A 7,560-nucleotide genomic window follows, 5' to 3' on the forward strand; every position below is an offset into this window, starting at 1 on the left:
GAGGGGCGTGTCCGGTCCATATCTTTGTCAATAGATGGATTTTCAAATAATTGGCATGAATGTGTCCAATAAGACACGGTCGCCCCAAAGACCAAGGCCCGTAGCTCAAAGGGTCAAGGTTCAATTAGGTCATTTCATGAAGTGCTTTGATGGGGCGTGCCCGGTCCATTCTTTTATTCAGCAGGTTTTTAAAAATAACTAGCATGATATTGGCACATAAGCGAGTTCGCCGCAAGCCCCAGCCCCAAGGTATGGGTCCTAAATTAACATGGGCCCAAAACTTTTTCATTAAAGTGCCTGGGGGGCATGTGTATCTTGGGAACGCTCTTGTTTTCCTGAAATCCTGGTCAAAACATGTTTACTCGTTTAAAATGTTGTTTTGGTGTGTTTTCAGGGGAGCGACCTAGGGCCATTTTGGGCCCTCTTGTTAAGAAATGTTTGACGTTTAAAAAGCATTTTATGAACAAAACATGTATTTCAATCTTTTTCGGTTATTTTTTGTATTAAAAATATGCAGTACTTTTTTTCTCCCTCCCCTAATTTTAAATTTGTGAGCAGATCTGTGCGCTGGGCGGCAGGTAAGTCTACAACATTGACAAAACAAAATCGACGTAGGAAAGTCAAAATAATGACATCAGAAAAACGTTGTTTAAACCATTTAAAATTTGGAAAACCACCCAAACCCATGTAGGTGCTTTCCCAAAACAGAGTAAGCCGTAAAACCAGAAAAAAAAGCATAGTAAAAATGACTCTTTTAAAAAGCTAAACCAAAAGTATTTTTGTAGAACAGAAAAGAAATTTCGTTTTTATACAGAAATTTCCCCTGACTTTTTCCCTTTTTTGATACTGGTAAGGTTATTCCCTAAGACTTGTTTAAAAAGTTGCACCTAGATACTTCAAATGTTCGATGTGGAATTTATAGTTTGATTAAAGATCTTCTGTTGTTTTTTTCAATGTTTTTTTTTTACTTTTTTTTGTTGTTTCTGAAATAAAAGTCCAACGTCCCTGTGTGTACTATTTTTCGACGAATATTTCAACATATACACATTGATCTTTTCGGTGAATATTTCAGGTATATCGTTATTTTCTGTTACATCACGACCAACAATGACATCACTTTACTAATAGTGCATTAGAATCGAATTAATTGAAAATTATACGCCTGACGTATAGCCCCCCATTTGAAAAAATTATCTTTGAAATACTTTTTGATCATTTATTAACAATGCCCCCACCTCCCCTTTCCTTCGAAGAGGGGGGGGTATATTATTTGCAGTATTGGCCGGTTGGTCGGTACATCAATGGGTTTCGGAACCCGTAAAACTCAAATGATTGTTTAAAAGTGGAGGGGTAAAATTTTTGGGTTACGTGACTGGAAAGCAATCTTTTTGCAAAATGAAAACTTAGGGGTTTTGGGCCCAAGATCATAAAAGTTGATGGGAGGTTGGTCAGACCAACGAATTACCCCTTTTCAAAAATATTGAAGTTTTTGGATTAAAGGTAAGTCAATGTAAGGGGAATATTTAAAATCTTTCCGGAGTCATGAAATTAATAAAAGGGGTTGTAAAAAAAAACAATGACTTTTTTTGATTTTGGGTATTAGTAAAAAGGTAAAGGGTCCGTCCCCGAAACAGTTAAACCATTTCTGGACAAAAACTTAGAAGGTTTGGGAACTGGGTCCGAAATTTAAAATAGGCGGCTGCCCATAACAAGCAGACGATTAAAATGATTTTGAGATCAGCGGTAAAACGTCAAGGTCACTTTGACCAGAGCTGCAAAATTTTTTTCTAAAATGACTAGGAATGCTTTCGAAAGATACATTTGATATGGGGGCTTTAGAGGTAAATTATAGTTTTCTTTCCGAAAAATAGGCAGTATGGGCAGTCTTAAAAAGTTTTCTTTTTTTTTCAGTTCTTCCTTTTCGTTTTACATCACAACAAAATGAAATGTTCATGACTTAGCTTTGTGATGAAAACGTTTTGTCTAAAAATGTTTCAAAGCCTTGTTGTTTGTTGATGTTTTGCAGGTACTTCAAACAAAAACCCCATATTTCATTGTAAAAAATTAAAAGTAAGGAACAGACATTGCAATTATATAGGATATGATAGAATTGCTGCAAGATGATAAAGAACCAAAAGATAGACAAGAAATCAAAAAAATGGGGTCAAAACTATTGGGTAATTTTCCCACGCAACTTGAATTCCTGAGTTAAAATAACGGAGCTTTAAAATGAAAAAGTTATTTAGACAATATATAATTTTCTTTCCGCATGCTAATATTTTTTGTTTTTTTTAAATTCCGTAATTTCAGTTTTTTTTAATTCCCTCCCGGGATGGGGGTTTTCTAGGGGGTCTCTGTCCCCCGCCTTCGTCGCCCTTAACCTTTTGTTTCCTCTCTATACCTGAACCCCTTAAAATTTTATTAATTGGTTCAAATCGTCACCTTTCAAGACGATGTGCAGAATTTATGAGTCAGCCAGCCGAAAAGGGTAAGGTCAAAACTAAAGGTCAAATGTGTTAGCCATTTTATGTCCGCTCATAACTCCTAATCGAAGGAATTAAAAAAACCTTGGGTAAATGATACTCATCAAGACGATGTGCAGAACTTGTAAGTCGCCATGCCCGGGTCAAGGTAAGGTCACATTTTAGGGAATTTTTAGCCTTCCCTTATGTTCCGCTCTGTATCTCCTAACCCCCTTTAAGGGTTTTTTACAAACTTAGATAAAAAAGATGACCTCACAAAATATATTTTAAAATTTTGGCGCCATGTTGGCTCAAGGTCAAGGTCACAACTAAGGATAAAGGGGTAAGCCCCCATTTTGTTTCCGTCGAGCTGTTCCCAAACCTGGGGCAAAATGACACCTGTACAAGACGAGTGCAGAAATAAATTCAGCCTGCCCGGGCCCAAAATTCAAGGTCATGCCCGAGGTCAAAGGTTTTTTTCCTTCCATTTCGTGCGCTCTATATTTAATTTGGGAAAATTTTTTAAAACTTGGGTCAAAGGTTCCCCTTTCAAGCGATGTACGCTTTGAGTCAGCCCTGCCCGGGTCAAAAGGGAAGGTCTCAATCTAGGATCAATGTTTAAGCCCTTCCTTTGTGTACTTCTGTATCCCAAAACAAATCGGGGAAAAGATCCCCAATCAAAAAGTTAGAGTCAGCCTTGTCAAATTTAAGGGCAAATCAAACTCAATGCAAAAATTTGAGCTCTCTATCCTTTAATCCCTTTAATAGATTTTTATGTAAAAGGGGCAATTGATTCCCCATCAAGATGTGTGCAAATTCTGAGAGCTTGCCTTCAAGGGCAAGGTCAAAGGGTTTTCCTTTTTCTACAATCCCGGGTTGGAATTAATGGTCTTTCAGACTGTTGTTAAGTATCATTGTGCTCTGAGGCTAATAAAGATAATTGTTCCAGAAAATTTAATTTAATTTACAGCTGAAGCAGGAAAAGTTTGTAATAACAAATACAGATGAATTGGAAGTGGTCGTAATGCAATGAGCAAACGAAGGAAGGAAAAGAACTTGAAAGAGAATAGTTGACGCATGAATGAAATTGGAGTTAAAAAAGTTTAAAGTAAAAAACAGATAAAGGAGATGGTTCAACTATCAAAAATGAATCGCACAGAAAAGGGGAGATTGAAAAATGTTTGAGAAATCAGAAATCGACTTAAAAAGGGAAAAAGAGAGAGAGAAAGAATCAAGGAAGGATTAGGTGAAAGAGTTGAAACTACAGAGACTATGGAAAAAAAAGAGATGGAAACAAAGATAATTTGAGAAAGGTAGAATTGGAAACAAAAGGGAACTTAACAAAAGGGAAAAAATTGAAAAGCATTTAGAGCGTAAAAAGGGGAAGTATACTTAAACAGCGGGAAAAAAAACGTCAGTCAATTTAGATCGAGGGGCCAACGTAATGATATATTACTAAGGTAAAATTATATTGTATTTTTGAAGGTATAGAAAAAAAATTATCTCGAGAAAAATAATAAAGAGAGTCATTAATTGGTGAACTCATGTTTCGAGGGTTTTATGTTTGTCGGGAATGCAAGGAATTTTTACAAAAAAATATAAAAAGGGCTTAGCAGTTTTTGAAAAATTCACAGAATTGGGTTTAATTGATTGTTTAATTGTATTAATAAAAAATTCAACACAAATGAAATAAGACTAAAAATATATTTGTAAAAAAGAAGAGGGATCGTCCCCCAATTTAACAATTTTTTAAAGACCTATTTTATTTTTAATGTTTTTGTGCGCATCAGTCAATTAGATTAAGCATAAGCAAGGCAAAAACCTTTTTTAGTCTCAGTGTTCAGTACCTTGCCTTTGTCTTTATAATAAAAATGTGTTTTACTGTTTACATGGAACATCCTATAAAGTTTGACGCATTAATCAGTTTCAATTTTGGGAACCCTTTTTTTGTGTCATGTGCTACGAAAAAGACCCTTTTAAACCTTTGACCCTGAATTTTTTTTTATTTTTTTTTAAAAAACAGTTTTAAATAACTGCAGAAACCTATAGTTTTTAACTGTCGTGAACTATTGGATTTTGTTTAATATGAATTCACCCAAAATTAAAAAAACAACACTGACTTATTTTTTAAAAAACGTATGTGGGAAAAAAGTAAATAAAGCATTTACGTTGTTAAATTTCTCTGTTTTTAAGCAGCAGCAGACGATTTAATGAAGTCAAGTCCCCGTGAAAAGGGCACTGCAGTCTAATTAGAAAGAAAGAAGGTAATTTTTACCTTTATCAAAATTTAAAAAAAAAAAAATTTTATATCATTATTTTATTTGTATTATTAAAGTGTGAAAGTCCTATCGGGTTTTTTGAATTTTATTTTTTTTTAATCGGTTTAACCATTCTTTCCGTAAGAAAAAAAAAAAGAAAACAATATCATTTAGACGATGTTATCAAAAGGGTTTTGTTGTGAACATTTAAAAATTCTGTGTAGTAAGTTTTGCATCTGATATATTATTTAATATCTTTTTTTTTAAAAAAACAGTGTCAGAGACATTTAACGTAATGAGCTTTTCTTTAAAAAGAAAAAGGAAAAAAATTTTTTAGTTTTATCAACTTTGACAAAATGCTTGATTCCCCTAAAAACCCTGATTTTACCCGTTCGCATCTTTCAGTTATTCTTTTTCGGTATGAAATTTTTGCTCCTATTTTACAAGATAGCGATTTGAGCATGCAGTTTTTTAACAGAATTTATAAGTAATTATATACTAAAGTATTACGTGAAGAAAACACTTTTCTACCGAGAAAGGGTACAAGGGAAACCCAAGAAAGAATATTTTTTTGGACTACTTTGATCTGCGAAGACTTAATTTTCTTGGTCAGGGTTACAGTTTTTTTAAAAAAAGCAATATTCGGTTTAAAATTTTCCTGGTGTCGAAAGTACCCAAAAGGTTAAGACCACAAAATGTTTTCCAACAGACTTCCATTATAGCATTTTTGGCGTGTCGGCTTAGATTTTTGAAAATGTATATTTGTTATTTTTTTTTTTTTCAAGAACATCTTAGTTTCCCTCGAAAAAATATGAAAAGTGATGCGAAATTTACTGAAGACATTTTTACACTCACACGGGGACATGAAAAAATTTAAAAAGAAACTCTTTTAATAGTCAATTGCGACGTGACATACTAAATTTGTACAAATTGTATGCGGGAATGTCGGTTGTTGCATGTCATATGTCGCGCCCTTTTTCATGAAATGTCGCTGTAAATATCAATGTCGGGTTTTTATGTGGTATCGCGTCGCATTGTTGTGTTTTTTATGTATGTCACGTGCATTGTCTGTGGCATTTTGGTGTCACGTTTCATTGTTGTATGGCATTGTTGTCACGTCGCATTTAGTGTGGCGTGCATTTGTCAGTTGATTATTCGGCGACGACCTTGTGTCACTTGCATTGTCGGTGGCATTTCGGGGGTTTTACGTCGCATTGTTGTTGGCATGGTGTGTCATATCGCATTGTCGTTGGTTATAGTGTTTGTCGAACTTTGTGTGGCATATATGTGTCCGTTCATTTTCGGCGATTTTTTGTGTCACATAAAGTTTTCGTGTGGCATATCATGTGTCACGTTGCATTTTCGCGTGATATCTTGTGTCAGATAATGTTTTCGTGTGGCGTATCATGTGTCACGTCACCTTGTTGTGTGGCTTATCGTGTATTACGTCGTATTGTTGAGTGGCAGATACCTCAGTCGATTCTTAGGCTTGTTCCTTAATCTCATTTTTGAGTCGGCTTAAGGCTGAAAACCTTTTGACGAGTCCTTGCTATCCAACGATTCTCTAAATGGACCGAATTACATGTGAAGGGATGTAGTTCCATTAGATTTCTCAAATTTCAAACAGTTCACTGCATGAATGAAGTTAAGTTGTGTCAATTCCCTTTGCTATGACCAATATACGATGTAATCTGTCATATTTATGACTTGTAATTGTGCAATTCTCGAATGTAACTCATTAAGCATAAATGTGCATTTTAAGAATTGCGCAGGCTTACAAATCTTGGGTAACATCCAGCGAAAGACAAAAAATAGTTCCAGCAGGGCTCCAGATAAGATGCGTATTAGCGTAAATTACGTATAGAAATAATGCAAATACGCATGTCTAATAATTTCCAAGCGTATAAAAACGTATATAAAATTACAGAAACGCACACAATGCTTTTTTAAAAACAAAATCTGAATCGTCTGGATGCGTTAGGTAACATAGCCGATCAGCCTTAATTCTCCCACATTGAACGTAAACACGCATCGTATGATTTCTATAAACTTTGCGTGGTTTGAATTTTGCAGTCAGTAAACGGATAAATTATCGGAAGAAGAAGCTCTTACTGGTTTGTTTAGTTACTATTGATATTAAAAATGATTTTAATTCTTATTTTTCGAGAAATAAATAAATCGGCGAAACATTAAATTGTATTTTCTTGTAGTTTTTGAAATCGAAAGTAGATCGTCTATGTTTGGCGAAACGAAACAACTTTTTTATGAAAAGATTTAAATAAGAGGTAATTTAACCGTAAACTTCAATGTCAGATACTGCCAATTGCTGCTAAATGTCTTCGTATCATCACAATTTGTAAAATATATTGTTCAAACTGGAGAAAAGTGTAATCGTATCCGGATATAATATTTTGGGTAAATATCGAGCTGTGTTATGAAATTTTAAGAAAAAAACTAAAAACAAACTGAAACTGGTAGACTATACTGTCAGTACATCAATCATTAGCCGACTCAGGCCATTCAGGCCTTTGATTACATATTATTTTCAACATTTGTTTTACGACTGGCAAAGTTCCAACTGGTAGGGGTAAAGGCATTATAAATCCAATCCCTAAATCCTCTACGACCGCCCCTAGAAATCCGATGTGCTACCGTCGTATTAATTTGGCACCTACAATATATAAATTATACTTTTCAGTGTTAAACCAAAGAGTTTCGCTATAGTTAGAGTGTAATGAAAAATTGGTTGATGAACAAAATGGTTTTAGGCCTAAAAAAATTCTTTGTATCCGGTAACATGCTCAAAAAATTAGGGTAGGTAGGTCGGAAAACTTTTCTAG

Source organism: Mercenaria mercenaria, chromosome 16, assembly GCF_021730395.1.
Source record: "Mercenaria mercenaria strain notata chromosome 16, MADL_Memer_1, whole genome shotgun sequence".
Taxonomy (NCBI): Eukaryota; Metazoa; Mollusca; class Bivalvia; order Venerida; family Veneridae; genus Mercenaria; species Mercenaria mercenaria.